The following is a 15,325-nucleotide window of genomic DNA, read 5'->3' on the forward strand; positions in this document are numbered from 1 at the left end:
ATTAACAAAATACTCAATTGGGATTCCACTAGGAGGAATCTCTTCAGCGGAGATAGCGGACGTTTTTGTAAAGCGATTTATTTGTCGTTTCGGGTCACCGAGAGCTATTCTCACTGATCAAGGAACGAACTTTACATCCTCACTAATGAAGAAAGTAGCAAAGAGATTCCGCATCAAACAATATACCACGACGGCATATCATCCACAAAGTAACGGTTCAATCGAAAGATCTCACCACGTGCTGATAGAATATCTCAAATTATACATTGAAAATTCCAAAAATTGGGACGAATGGGTAGAATTAGCTATGTTTTCCTATAATACCTCTGTACACGAAGGAACGAAATTCTCCCCGCACGAATTAGTTTTTGGACATCTAGCCAGAGAACCTACTGGTGAAGTAATAATCGAAGAGAACATGGAACCAACTTACGCAGAATATCTCGAAGATCTGTTCGATAAAATTAACACCGTACAACGAATGGCAAGAGAAAATTTGATAAAATCCAAACTAAGATCAAAAGAATATTACGACCGACGAATCAACCCCCAAGATTTTAAAGTAGGAGATTCGATATATTTACTAAAAGAACCCAGTAAAGGAAAATTCTCCGATCAATATACTGGACCATACAAAGTGCTAGAAATCTTGCAGAACCAAAACGTCAAGATCGAAGTAAAAGGGATTCCGCGAACGGTGCATTTAAACAAGTTAAAACTAGCGCATAATCGAAATAAGCAATGAATAAAGCGATTTCAGTGGGCAACGTAGTGCGGTAGTATATGTTATAGTGCTGTTCGTCGAATAATACAGATATCGAACACCTAAAAGGAAAAAGGAAAATTATTATACGTGTGTCAATTATTGCTTAAATATAAAACGTGTTAACTCAATGAACAATTAACTAGTGAAAGTGAAAGTTACCTTGTGAACAAGTGATCAACATACAAGAAAGTGTACGTGCAAGTATAGGATATGGATCGTTGTTCGTGGAACACAATGTATGACAGCTACCTAAAATAAGTGAATAAATTAGTTTCAGTTGTCTCGGTGCAAAATACAAGGTTACTAAATGTTATAATTATATTATGGATAAATCAAAAGGAGGTGTAACACTGTTCGTCGAATAATACAGATAGCGAAAACCTAAAAAGAAAAAGGGAAAATTATTATGTGTACTCCAATTATTGTTTGAATATACAACATGTCGATTCAATAAATAATTAAAAGAGGGGAAGTGAAAGTTACCTTGTAAACAAGTAATCATCATACAAGAAGGTCTACATGCAAAATAGGTTATGGCTCCCTGCTTGCGGAACACCATGTACCAGCTGAAAATAAACGAACGAATTAACTTCAATTGCCTTAATGCAAAGAGCAGCATCGCTAAATGTTATAACGGTGATGTGGAGGCGTGGCACTGTTCGTCGAATGACACAGATAGCGGAAACTTGGAAAAAGAAAAGAAGTTTATTACGAGTGTTCCAATTACTGTTTGAATGTAAAACGTGTTAGTTCAACGAATAACGAAAACAGTGAAAGTGCAACTTACCTCGTGAACAATCAATCACCATACAAGGAAGTGTACATGCATGGATTTCGCAGATTAACAAGAAGAAATAAAATAGCTGATAAATATAGAAAGTGGTTAGAAAATAATTAAGATAGATTAATTGAGAGTTAGTAATAAATATAACCGGAGTAAAAGGATATTTTATTATGTATTAATCTACGTAGTATTGTTATATTATTATATCTAACATGTAGAAATGGATTTTGTACGCATATAAGTATATAATTCCAATCCAAGTAGTATTCATAATATGTATTTTCACTGATAACAAGTACGTAAAACCTAAAATAAAACAAAGGTATTAACAATAAAAAAAAACAAAAAAAAAGAAAAAGGGGAAGAAGAAAAAAAAAGAAGAAAAAAAGGAAAGAAAAAAATATAATATATATAAATATAAAATTTTCTTTTTCTATAAAAGGTTATTCCTATTTCTGATAAACTCGAGAAATGAAAACATTATACCATGATACACTGACGCAAAGATACACCACACAGAAGAAACTAATAGAGAACGCTTTAAGCTTGGCAAACTTACCGCCCGACGAATTTGCATACACCATAACCAAAACCCAGGACAGATGGCTTTGATTGTTATTTAATAAGGTTTTGGGTTTATAAAATAACGATTCACTTAGATTCGTTTTCTCCAATATATTTCAGTCTTATAACACGTCTTACCACACAGGAATCTCCAAGTCAATAGAACAACGTGGTCGACTTCTAAGACAAAAGAGCGTCGTTAGAAGTCGTACCAACTTAGCTTGTAGTAAGCAGCGATCGTACCAACTTAACATTTCTCAACACTCCCCTTTGATCGCTAGTTTCTACAAGCCCCATAGCTTTGGTAAATTGCTGAGTCTTAATCCTATTTAGGCCTTTGGTGAGAATGTCAGCCACATTCTCAGGACTAGGTACATAAGTATAATCTAGTATCCCCCTCGATACGCAGTTCTTAACGTAAAAGTAACGCACTTGGACGTGCTTAGAACTCTCAGCAACTATCTCGTCCTTTGACCATGAAATAGCTCCGATATTATCGCAGAATATCTTGCAGGGGCGAGGGCAATACGACAGTTGACCCAATTCCTTTAACAGTAAAGAAATCCACACTGTTTCCCTTGCTGCTTCCTGCATTGCCACAAATTCCGCTTCGCACGTCGATTGAGCTATAATCGGTTGTTTTTTGGATAGCCAGGATATCGCACCACCAGCGAGTATGAACACATACCCGCTCCTGGATTTCCTGTCTACCGTACAACCCGCAAAATCCGAGTCGCAAAACACCTTCAGAGGTTGCCCGGTCCTTTGGTATACTAACTTCAAGTCTTTGGTCTTTAGTAAATATCTGAATACCCGCTTCACTGCTTTCCAATCGGATACAGTCGGATTCGCGCATCTTTGGCTTAGTTTCCCTATTGCACACGCAACATCAGGACGACTTACAGTAGCTACATACATTATGTGCCCCACAGCTTGTTCATATAATTTACTGTCGCAAGGCTCATCACGTTCAATATCAAAACCAGCCTCACATTCTCTAGCTAGCGGTGTCGACACTCCCACCACCCCAACCTCACGAGTAATGTCAAACAGATCCAGCATTTGACCTATCTGTACAGATTGATCGAATACTACAGTGGTGCTGTTTGGCTTACTCAGGTGGATGGACAGAAATTGAGTGTCTACACCTAGCATTCTAACATCTAATTTGTCCTTAATCCTAGTTTTGAATATCTCAATCCACTCATTCGTCCCAAACACAAGGACGTCGTCCACATACACAGCTACAATAAATTTTTTAGACGCATCCACATACACACATGGACCACTCACGCATGGGTTCAGACTCATACCTCTTAAAATGCTATTGATGTGTCTAAACCACATTCTTCCAGCTTGCTTCAGTCCATACAGGCTCTTTTTGAGCTTACACACAAATTTAGTTCTGTCTTTACCTGGAACTCTAAAGAGTTCTGGTTGCTCCATGTATATATCCTCATCCAGAGGGTTGTTGAGATACGCACATTCCACATCGATGTGCTCGTAAACCCACTCATTTTCCGCACATAGAGCAAGCAGAATTCTTAGAGTTCTTCGTTTTACTATTGGATTAAAGGTTTCTGAATAATCTACTCCAGGCCTCTGCCAGAATCCCCGAGTTACTAGCCTAGCCTTATACCTATCAGGGTCTCTCTTTATCACAAGCACCCACTTACAGTCTATAACGTTTTTATTTAAGGGTCTTTGCACAATGTCCCACACATCTTTACTTTTTAGATTGTCTAGTTCCTTCCTTATTGCATCAGTCCATTTTTGAGCGTCTGGCCCCCTCAGGGCTTCATACACATTCACAGGTACACACACGTTTTGAGCTTTACAAACAGTCGCAGTGTGAGCACAACAATCACATATTCTTGGTTTGTGTAGTCTTGCCGACCTCCTCGGCACAAACGGTACACTCACAGTATTCACTGGATTGTCCTCACACGATAAACTGTCCATAAAGTAGTCGGTTTCCCCTTCGTCGTTTTCTCCGTCACTCTGTGTCTCGACGTCAGTTTGACCGGCTTCTCCCCTATGTTCAAAGGCTTCTACATCCCATATCCATTCCGAGGACTTATCCTTTACATGGTTCGTTTCCGCCTTAGCGCTCTTGTAGGGAAACGTGTTCTCCTCGAACCTGACATGACAGGATATTATCACCTTTTGGATCTTCGGTAGGTAAATTCTATAACCTTTGACCTGTCTGTCATATCCCACAAATATCCCCTCATCCGCTCTGCTCTCGAATTTTCCTCCGCTTGGACTCTTTAGATACCAGACTCTGCATCCAAACACTCTCAGTCTGTTTATCTCCCCTTGGAGGTCACATCCCTTACCCTTCCATAATTCCAGTGGGATCTTGTCTCCGATGGCAGCGGATGGGCATAGGTTTCTTATGTGGCATGCCGTGTTCACAGCCTCCCCCCACAGATAGTCAGGGAGTCCAGATTGGATGAGTAAACATCTGGACATCTCGACCAGGGTTCTGTTCGCTCGTTCGGAGACCCCATTTTGTTCAGGGTTTCTAGGAACAGTTTTCCTGTGTAAGATGCCTTCCTCCTTCAGGTTGTTCTCGAAGTTTTCTCCTGTGTACTCACCCCCGTTATCTGTTTGAAGGGCACTTATCTTGGATTGGTGTAAAGCCTCCACCTCCGCCTGGTACTCCTTGAAGCACTTGAGTACTTCATTCTTCCTACTGATGATTCTGACGTGCATGAAACGAGAAAAATCATCTATGAACGTTACGAAATAATTACCTCCGCCCAGCGACTTGCATTGCGTTCTGCCACTAATATCGCTGTGAACTATTTCTAAAGGACGTTGACACATGTGGTGGGCTGTCTTCGAAAATGGTACTTTTGTCATTTTCCCTTTCACGCAGACCCCGCATGGTTCCTCATGTATCCTAGAGCCCTCCTTCACGTTCCTCACAGGGATCTTTCTCATCGCGTCCCCATGTAGATGACCTAACCTCTCATGCCATGACACGATACCTTTGTACGCCTTAGCTTCAATAACCTCGGCGTGGTCGTCATCATTTCCAGGTTCTTCTTGATCGTTCTCCATGGAAACGTTTGCTACATGCCTCTCAGGTGGTATTGTCTCTAGGTAGTACACGTTGTCTCCTACCTTTGAGTTAAATACCACATCCCCATCATCATGTGTGCCGACGGCCTCATCCTTCGTACACACTGTGGTGACGCCTTTCACTGCCAATTGTCTGATCGAGATTAGATTTACATCTAATTCAGGCACCCACAGGGCGTTCGACAAGGATAGACTCCACACGCCACAGACTTTGGTCATCTTCACGACGATCGTGCCTTTTCCCTTGACTTCCAGGTACCCCTTACCAATCCGGATCTGTCCAGTCGCAGGCACGAAGTCCACGAACCGATACCTATCCGGGGTCATATGGTTTGAGGCTCCCGAGTCAAGATAGCTGATCCTGTCCCTTTCCACGTGGTTGATAGATGATAAAGCCAGTGTGGAGATAAGTCCCTTGGATCTCGGTTTATCTTCCGATCCTTTCTCCACTTTGTTTTCTGGGTCTTTCTCTTCCTTGTCTTCTTTTCCCTCATGGCAGTTGTACGATATGTGGCCTCGTTTTCCACATTTATAGCATTTTTTATCCTTTGGGTTTTTGTGCTTTTTCTTAGCGCCATCTTCATTTTGTTGGGGCTTGGTCTTCGATTGTTTGCAAGCCGCCATTGCACTGTTCTTCTCGGAGGGACCCATGGCCGCTTCCATTCTCCTTTCCTCAAGTAGGAGATCGGATTTCACGACCCTCGAGGTTAGATTCTTATCGAGTCTTACCGTCCTAAGATATGTCGCGTAGTTTGGGTCCGCCACGAGGCCGGCTAAGATGAAACACGCCATCATGTGGTCTTCGATTCTTAAACCTGCGTTTAATCCTAACTGGATTAATACCGCAATTACAATGCGCGTTCAAAGATAAAATTTTCTTTTTACTTAGTCGCGGCTCTCTTTTCTTGACCGAAAAACTAAAGACACCGAAGCGCAAAATACTATACAAAATTTCTAAAGATGAGCGCAATAACGAACGTAGTAACAATGAACACAAAGAGTGAACAAAATAATTATGAACCGTAATAACGAAGATCGCAATAATAATGAACAAAGAATAATGAACGGTAATAACAATGATCACTATAATAATGAGCGAAGAATAATGAACGAAGAATAATGAACGTAATAAGAATGTTCACCGGAATAATAATGAGCAATGAACGTAATAAGAATGTTCACCAGAATAATAATGAGCAATGGACGTAATAAGAATGTTCACCGGAATAATAATGAGCCCTGCTCTACGTTGCTTTGCTTATTTATGCCATCCCCCACGGGGTGGTGGTCCGCTGGGGGTACGCTTATGATTGTTTTTGCGATTTTGATGTTTTTCCCTTTCTTGTTGTTTCCCTAGGTTTCGGTGATCGACGTTCGAACAATGTTTGCGGAGGCATTTCCATCAGAGGTTCCTTATTATTATTATTTTTTTCCTTTTAAATGTCTTTTGTTTTTATGTATGATATATATATATATATATATATATATATATATATATATATATATATGTGATATCTATTTTATGTTTGTTAAATATATGTATTTTTAATTTTAATTTTTTCGCACAGATCGTATATCTTTCCGCAGTATTTTGCGACGTCCATATCGGGGTTTTTTCTATGGTACCCAGTTCCCGTATGCATAGGACAGTGTCCATCTATGTGGACCTTCCATGGACGTCCTCTGGCGCCTTCCAACAATCGCTCGCTGTCTTCAAGGATTTAATTTCTCCGATATATTCGGGGCGAATATGTCGGAAAAGATATGCACGTGCCATGTTATCCTTCCTCATGCATTCTGGGTCCAGCCTTTGCGCGTCCGTAAATCCTGGTTCTATTGCCTCCCAGCAACCCAGGAAAATTAGCGAGGCTTCCGTCATTGTCTTCCAATACTCGTAATTCCCCTTTCTTAGGACCGGCTTCATATCGCTGTCCACATCACTTACCTTGTCGTGATCGGCCATGGCGTGGTCTCTTCTCGGATTGTCTTAGAAAACACAAAAAACTCAAAAAAATAATACCGTTTTTCCCCGCAGCTTACTGCTCTGGGCCCATAACCTGTTATTTAATAAGGTTTTGGGTTTATAAAATAACGATTCACTTAGATTCGTTTCCTCCAATATATTTCAGTCTTATAACACGTCTTACCACACAGGAATCTCCAAGTCAATAGAACAACGTGGTCGACTTCTAAGACAAAAGAGCGTCGTCAGAAGTCGTACCAACTTAGCTTGTAGTAAGCAGCGATCACACCAACTTAACATTTCTCAACATTGATCGCAGAAGAAGCGGTCCATATAGTCAAATGCATTCCGGTACAAGTAAAGGTACGACATACAACAAAATGCTACTCGGAACTACCCTTTTGGCAAAGGAATCGCACCACAGGAACTCCGCCCGGACGTGCGCCAAACGTGGCGATATTCAGCACCATCGTCGTTGGCCACGAGCGGAATATATACCCAAAAGACCTCAATGCAGTACGGGACCACGTCATGTTCCCGGCAGAAAATCTGCAGTCTTGAACGCATTGGCCAGAGGAGCAACAGGAAAAACAATCGTCCCTGGAACAGTAAACATCCTGGGAATGATGGACAAAACACATTAACGACAATAGCGAAAAATACCGTATCAAGCTTATGGACTGGTTTTATGGAATTTGGAACTGTCAGTGTAGCAATATTTGGAATACTCGCAATATTTAAACTAATCAAGACAATAATATATATAGCCGCACACGGATACCAGTTACGTGAAACTTACGAATGCGGAATCGCCCTATTAGGAGCAATATGAGGCTCAGTCACCCACCCGCTACTATACCTCAAAAGAAGACGAAATATCGATGATCAAACAGCACAACCTCAAGGGATATCGATAACACCGGTAGTCACTCAACTACCAACGACATCTACGTCCGCCTTGAGCGAACTCAGAGATACCATCAGTCAAATTTCCTTTGGAAATTTGAACTCCAAGGGCGGGGATGTCACGTCCCGCGCTCCGCACGCGCCGTAACAAGAACAAGAAAACCATTCTATACAAAACACGCGAATAAGGATTTGAATGCACAAACGAACACACGGCACTACGAAACGAAAGGAAGGATTAACAAAACGAGGGCGATTAACGGATCCAACCAATAAACAAAATACATATACACACAATTCTAAATAAACCAGGAAATAAGAATAACTACAAAAGGGGAAAATAATTGAAACGCCAGGAATATATATATATATATATATACCATATATATATATATATATATAATCAATTAAAAAGGGGGAAATATAAAATTAAAATACATATATTTAACAACCATAAAATAGATATCACATTTAAAAAATATATAAATATATATATATATATATATCATACATAAAAACAAAAGACATTTAGAAGAAAAAAAATAATAATAATAAGGAACCTCTGATAGAAATGCCTCCGCAAACATTGTTCGAACGTCGATCTCCGAAACCTATTGAAACAACAAGAAGGGGAAAAACATCAAAATCGCAAAAACAATCATAAGCGTACCCCCAGCGGACCACCACCCCGTGGGGGATGGCATTATAAATAAGCAAAGCAACGTAGAGCAGGGCTCATTATTGTTATTCCGGTGAACATTCTTATTACGTCCATTGCTCATTATTATTCCGGTGAACATTCTTATTACGTCCATTGCTCATTATTATTCTGGTGAACATTCTTATTACGTTCATTGCTCATTATTATTCCGGTGAACATTCTTATTACGTTCATTATTCTTCGTTCATTATTCTTTGCTCATTATTATTCTGGTGAACATTCTTATTACATTATTCTTCGTTCATTATTTTTTGCTCATTATTATTCTGGTAAACATTCTTATTACGCTCATTATTCTTCGCTCATTATTATAGTGATCATTGTTATTACCGTTCATTATTCTTTGTTCATTATTATTGCGATCTTCGTTATTACGGTTCATAATTATTTTGTTCACTCTTTGTGTTCATTGTTACTACGTTCGTTATTGCGCTCATCTTTAGAAATTTTGTATAGTATTTTGCGCTTCGGTGTCTTTAGTTTTTCGGTCAAGAAAAGAGAGCCGCGACTAAGTAAAAAGAAAATTTTATCTTTGAACGCGCATTGTAATTGCGGTATTAATCCAGTTAGTAAATTGTTCTGTCTGTATCGAAATAGATAAATAAAGTAAAAGTTGATAGTAAACTATATTCGAGTTCAAGTAATAAACCCAGCAAAAGCTTCGACGACCACTGGAGCAGCTGAGGTAATGGCGCCAGACAGCGCCTACTCCTCAAGGTAAGAAAATTAATTTTGAGAATTTCCTTTTTCTCTGATAATTTCGTTGCCCTCGAGAATCGAATTAGAACTTCCTATCATATATATATATATATATATATATATATATATCTTTTATATATATATATATATTTTACATTTGTAGTTGCACACAGATTTTATTAAAGAAAAGTGTTAACAATGTGTTTTCATGATTTATTTCTCGCGCCTGACTTCCATTAATCCCTAATATTCTCGTCGCCGTGACGCGTGTAAATCTAACATGGCTGCTCATAAATGTCATCAGCAAAGTTATAGTGACGGGTCTTTAATTTTGTTTAATATCGAAGTAATTTTCCGTCTGCCGCTCGTTTTTCCTTATTCTACCGCAATTAGAACATTTATTTATTAATATTGCTTTAAAGTGACAAAAGTATTGTTCGTGTGAATGTACGTATATATATATATATATATACTTATGTTGTGTGTCATTTTAATATGGCTAATGTTTTGTAATTCTTCGATTGCGTTATTTATTGTTTTGAGTAGTTTATTTTATAGAGTATTCGATAATATAAATATATATATATATATACGTATTCATATGCATATTTCTCTTGGCAGTGTAGTATTCATACGAAATGAAATGTCAATTATTTATTTATCCTTTACCGGAATGTAGGCTAGTTTTAAGTATGTATCTTAGATTATCGGTTTGATAGAATTCGCACACATATATATATTTCTGACAATGTAACCTTCATTTCTTTAATAATACAATATTGTATGTTTTATGTATTCGTTAAACTATTAGTTTTTGACTTCATGTATACTTATATTTCATAAATTGATAATATTGTATTTATTGCATAGTATTGGAAGCACTGTCTCTAATATTTACTAGGTTATTACATGTTCGGCATATATGTTTATACTTATATGTAACTCTCCAAATTGATTGATTGAAATATATTTATATATATATATATAAATATATTTCATATTGTATATATATATATTCCTGGCGATTCAATTATTTTCCCCTTTTGTAGTTATTCTTGTTTCCTGGTTTATTTAGAATTGTGTGTATATGTATTTTGTTTATTGGTTGGATCCGTTAATCGCCCTCGTTTTGTTAATCCTTCCTTTCGTTTCGTAGTGCCGTGTGTTCGTTTGTGCATTCAAATCCTTATTCGCGTGTTTTGTATAGAATGGTTTTCTTGTTCTTGTTACGGCGCGTGCGGAGCGCGGCACGTGACAACTGGAAATGTAACGCACTACCGTTTAAGCTTCGAAACAAGCAAAATAGCTCGCAAATCGCGAAGATTTCGTCGATTTCGATGAAATCTAGCCGTCATTTCCTTCCCGTTGGAGATATTTCGACGTTTAAGCGCTCTTTGAACTCCATTTTACACTGCAAACGCAATGCACTACCGTTTAAGCATCGAAACAAGCAAAATAGCTTGCAAATCGCGAAGATTTTGTCACGTAAAGTTGGTAATTGGGTGGTAGTAAGAAGGCTGAGTCGTAACCCAACTACTTATTTTCCTTTATAAAACTTTATTATAAATGTTAACACTTACAAAATAACACCAAACCGGAGAATAGGGGTTGTATGAGTACAGCAACTAGAAGAGGAACAAGAACTGCCCGAGCTGGGTGAAGTCTCGGTTTATATACGTTTTGGTTTTAGGATGTTGAGGGGCTAGGTGTAGGTTATGATGTAGAAAAGTGTCCGAAGGTCGGGGGTCCATATCCTATCTCTGATGTGGACTGAGGTGCATCACAGCCTTGGTGTATGTTATGATGATAAGGTGGTGATGTATCCAAAAGTGTCCAAAGGTCGGGGGTCCATATCCTATCTCTGATGTGGACTAAGGTGCGTCACAGTCTTGGTGTATGCTATGATGATAAGGTGGTGATGTGTCCAAAAGTGTTCGAAAGTCGACCGTCGATGTATTATCACTGATGTAGGTTGAGATGTGATTGATGTCACATACCCCCCTCTTTAGATTGATTTTGGTCCTCCAAAATCTTAGTGTTTCCTCAGTATGGAGCGATGGAATTGGACTCTGACTGGCTCGACTTGTACTTGTTCTTCTTCGTCGTGGTATATGCTTTTGCTATTTCAACCTGTGAAGGTTGTTGGCTGGTTAAATTTCGACTACGATTAATAGGGATAATTTGCTAAGTTTGACGAAATGCCGCAGTATCACGCGTTGAATCTTTTGTAGACTTTCTAACAGCCTGTGATATAGAATGAGTTAGTGGTCTTTGAGTAATGGTTTTATACTATCTTGTTGTTTCTTTATAGTTTGATTGTTATCCAGTTGTTCCTTTGATACTTGCATTTCTTTGTTTTGTTTAGCAACTTCTAAAGCCTTTTCAGCATCTACAACTGGTTCTTTTTCCATGCATGTAATTTCTTCTTCGACCAGTACAACTGTGCTTTCCTCTATAGTTCGTGTTTTTGTGTCATTTAGTAAACTTTTCAATTCAATTTCCACAGTATCTGGAGCTTTGGATACCGACTGACTGTCATCTTCTGCATTTTCAATGCCCCAATCATCAAAGATATCCTGAATGACACTTCTTTTGTTAGTTATGCGCACTTTATCTGCTTCACTTATAGATTTATTCCTTCCTTCTGTATTAGCAACATGTATAAGTACGACAATTTTATTATGAATAATTTTCTTTTCTACATTAATTTTATGTGAACTATCAAAAGATCAATCTTGCCATTTCCATTTGTTGTTTCTTGTTATTCTTTTCTTTAATATCAATGTCATCTGCAGTTTCTAGATCACTAATTACTCCTGAGGTAATAGGAGTTATAGAATCGTTTCTTGTCTTTGTATGATTTAATATGTCATAATTGTATTTCTGGCTACAATTTTCAGAAACTTCTTGAGCCACAATTTCTGTTGAAATTACTTCTATAATTGTTCCATCACTTTCTCGTGCTTAACCTATCGAATTAAATTCTTCATTTACAATTTCAGCGTTCTTCATTCGTCTTTGTTCTGCAGAAACATTTTTTTTCTTCATTGGAATTTACAACAGCATCCTTTTCATGTACAGTTAAAACAATATTTTCTTCTGTACTTTCATTCATATCATTAATATATAATAGTTTCTACAGTCAGTACCATTACTTCTGAACTACTATCAACTAGTTTAGACAAATCTGTGTCTGTATCCGTGAGATGCAATGTTTGGGCTTTATCATCAAAAGTTTCACCAAGTGTTTTAATTAATGCTTGACACTGAGCATTAGTAACACTAACTGTATCTATATTTAACACTGTACAAACGTTGTGTTTCTCAATGTTTTGTTCACCCTCATTTGTATTAAATATTTCAACATCGTTCGTACTTTCTTTATCTAAAGATGTGTCACCTGCATATCTTGAATGATCTCCAATCTCAGTTGTATTCTCTGCTTGCTCTTCTTGAAATTTCTCATTTTTTTTTTTTTTTACATTGATCATCAATTTGTGGGCCCTTATTTATTATTTCTTGTTCTACTTCATTAATCGCAACGTTCTTTATGCTCTCTTTCTCACTACTTTCCTTACTGTACAAATTTTTTTTGTTTTTATTTAAATCTGTTACATCACATTTATTTACTACTAAACCATCTTGAATTGTATTATCTGTACATTCCAGGTGACTTATTTTTTTTTTTATTTTCTGGAATATCATGCACATTCTTTATAATATCAGTCGTTGATTCTGATATTAATGAAAAAGATACATCTACTTTTATCGATGATTCTACTTTATTAATGTCACTGTGCACTTCATCTAGTTGTTCCATAGTAAAACATCAAGATTGTTACAATTACTTAAAAAGTCATGGATTGTTATTTAAATATTTACTGCACTTTTCCATCAATGTAACCCTTTATGGCAGTTTGACATTCTACAGAACACCAATGCTGTATCAGTTTATATTTTTCTTCATCATGAAGTTTTATTATATCACCTAATTCTTCCTGATGTTTTTTTTTCTTTTTTTTTAATTTTCAAATAAGAGTGTGTTTTCTATGTGAATCTTCTAATTCTTGGTTCGCCTCGAGTAAGCGATTATTAACATCTTTGGAAAGTTTTTGGACGTTTTCCAGTTCTTTTCTAAGAAAATTATTTTGTTCGTTCATATCTTTTACTTTACCTTCAATTTCTACCCTACGCAATATTTCAAATTTATTTTCATTGACAAGGATCATTTTTCTTCTTTTTCAAAATCCAGTTTCAATTTATTAGTTTCTTCTTCATATTTATATCCAAAATCACCCACTTTTTCATATTCACCCTTTAGTTCGTCTAGTTCACATTGAAGGACAGATTATTTGTCCTTGTGGTTCAAGAACTACATTTTATCTCTTTTGCATCTTTAGCTCCAGCTTATCACGTTCCTCCATTGAATTACTAACACATGAATTAAGTTTGGCCTTCTTTCTGTTGTTCCAGCAGGTCAACTTCATATTTGTGACTTATGTTATTCCTCCTAATTTTATTGTTAGTTCTTCAATTTGTATTCCAAAAGATTGAACTCTTTTCACGTGTGCGTGTTTTTTTTTCATCTATCTATCTGAATATTATAACAAAGACTTTACATTGAATATTTTATTAAAATTGTAATATTTTCATAAACGCTTCAAAATCCACAGTCTATTGATCAACTCCTCTATCCTTTCTCTTTCTCCTCACTAAAATAGATAAATTCCTAATGTAGTTCGTGGATAATTTTTTTTTTCTCTAAAGCAAATCACATTTATCATCTGATATATTTTTTGAAATAATTTCTGTCTGTTCATTTTCTTCTTTTCCCCTACTTCTTTTTCTCCTTCTAATGAATTCTTTTTATTTTTTATTAGGTAATTCTTGTGACTCTTTAAAGCGCTTCGCAAAATTTTATTTGTGTCTGACTGTCTTGTTTGATTATAAACAATTTCTTCAAATTTTGGCGAAGTAGCAGGCTTTGCAGCAACATTATAACGACTGCTCCGTTTACTACTATCTAACATAGATGGAGATGGATTCTTGTCATCTTTATTCTCTAAAGACTTCTCTTGTGTATTAGCATCTAAATTTCTCGACATAAGATCTGCTGAAGTTTTTGATTCTGTAGTGTCACACGCATTTTTCGCTGTCATCATTTGGTCTTCTTCTATAAGCAAATGTTCATTATTGTAAGCATTATCTCTTGCTTTTTGTATGGATTCTAATGATATATTTTGTTCAACGTTGTCTATTGATTTTGTATCATTTTCAGCAGTTGATTTACTAACTGCTTCTAATTCCTTCGTTTCAATTTGGTTTTCTTTATTTGTATCGCCGTCCAAAATATTTCTCATTGAAATATTGTCCTTCTTGTTATGATCTTTTTCTGCTTCTCCTAAACTTTTACTTTTTTTGTCAAACCATTCTTGTAAATTTTGAGTATCTTGTGACGAAGATGGTGACAAATCATTATACAATACTGCAATATCTTCTTTCCTTCGTTTCACAGACTCTTTCTGGTATTCTGTCGAGCTATTGACATCAAACATTAAGTCTGTTTTAATGAAAATATAATCCTGTGAAGCGGTGTCAATTGATACTTTCTTTTCATAAGAATTTTCTACATTAGACTGCAATTCTTTTGAAAATTCTTTCAAAACCATTTCTTCATTTCCTACAGTAACGTCTGTTTTCTGCAAGCTTTTGTTCAAATTATTAGAAACTAAACTACCCTGATAACTCCGACTAGTAGCTTCTTTAATAGTCTCCTTTAACAGTTTTCTTAACTCGATTTCGTCAATTGTTTTTCGTAGCAATTCGATTTTT

At 36.8% G+C, this 15,325-nt stretch overlaps 1 long non-coding RNA gene across 1 annotated transcript; it reads right to left on the bottom strand.

Annotated features, from left to right (window-relative positions):
• Nucleotides 1-866: 866 nt before the first annotated feature.
• On the bottom strand, nt 867-2,243 carry LOC143304824 (uncharacterized). Its single transcript, XR_013061460.1, has 3 exons — nt 2,110-2,243; nt 1,250-1,332; nt 867-1,015 (listed from the first exon to the last, which is right to left on the bottom strand). It is a non-coding gene; the product is annotated as an uncharacterized LOC143304824 (long non-coding RNA).
• Nucleotides 2,244-15,325: the final 13,082 nt, after the last annotated feature.

This window comes from Bombus vancouverensis, unplaced genomic scaffold (assembly GCF_051014615.1).
Source record: "Bombus vancouverensis nearcticus unplaced genomic scaffold, iyBomVanc1_principal scaffold0056, whole genome shotgun sequence".
Classification (NCBI taxonomy): Eukaryota; Metazoa; Arthropoda; class Insecta; order Hymenoptera; family Apidae; genus Bombus; species Bombus vancouverensis.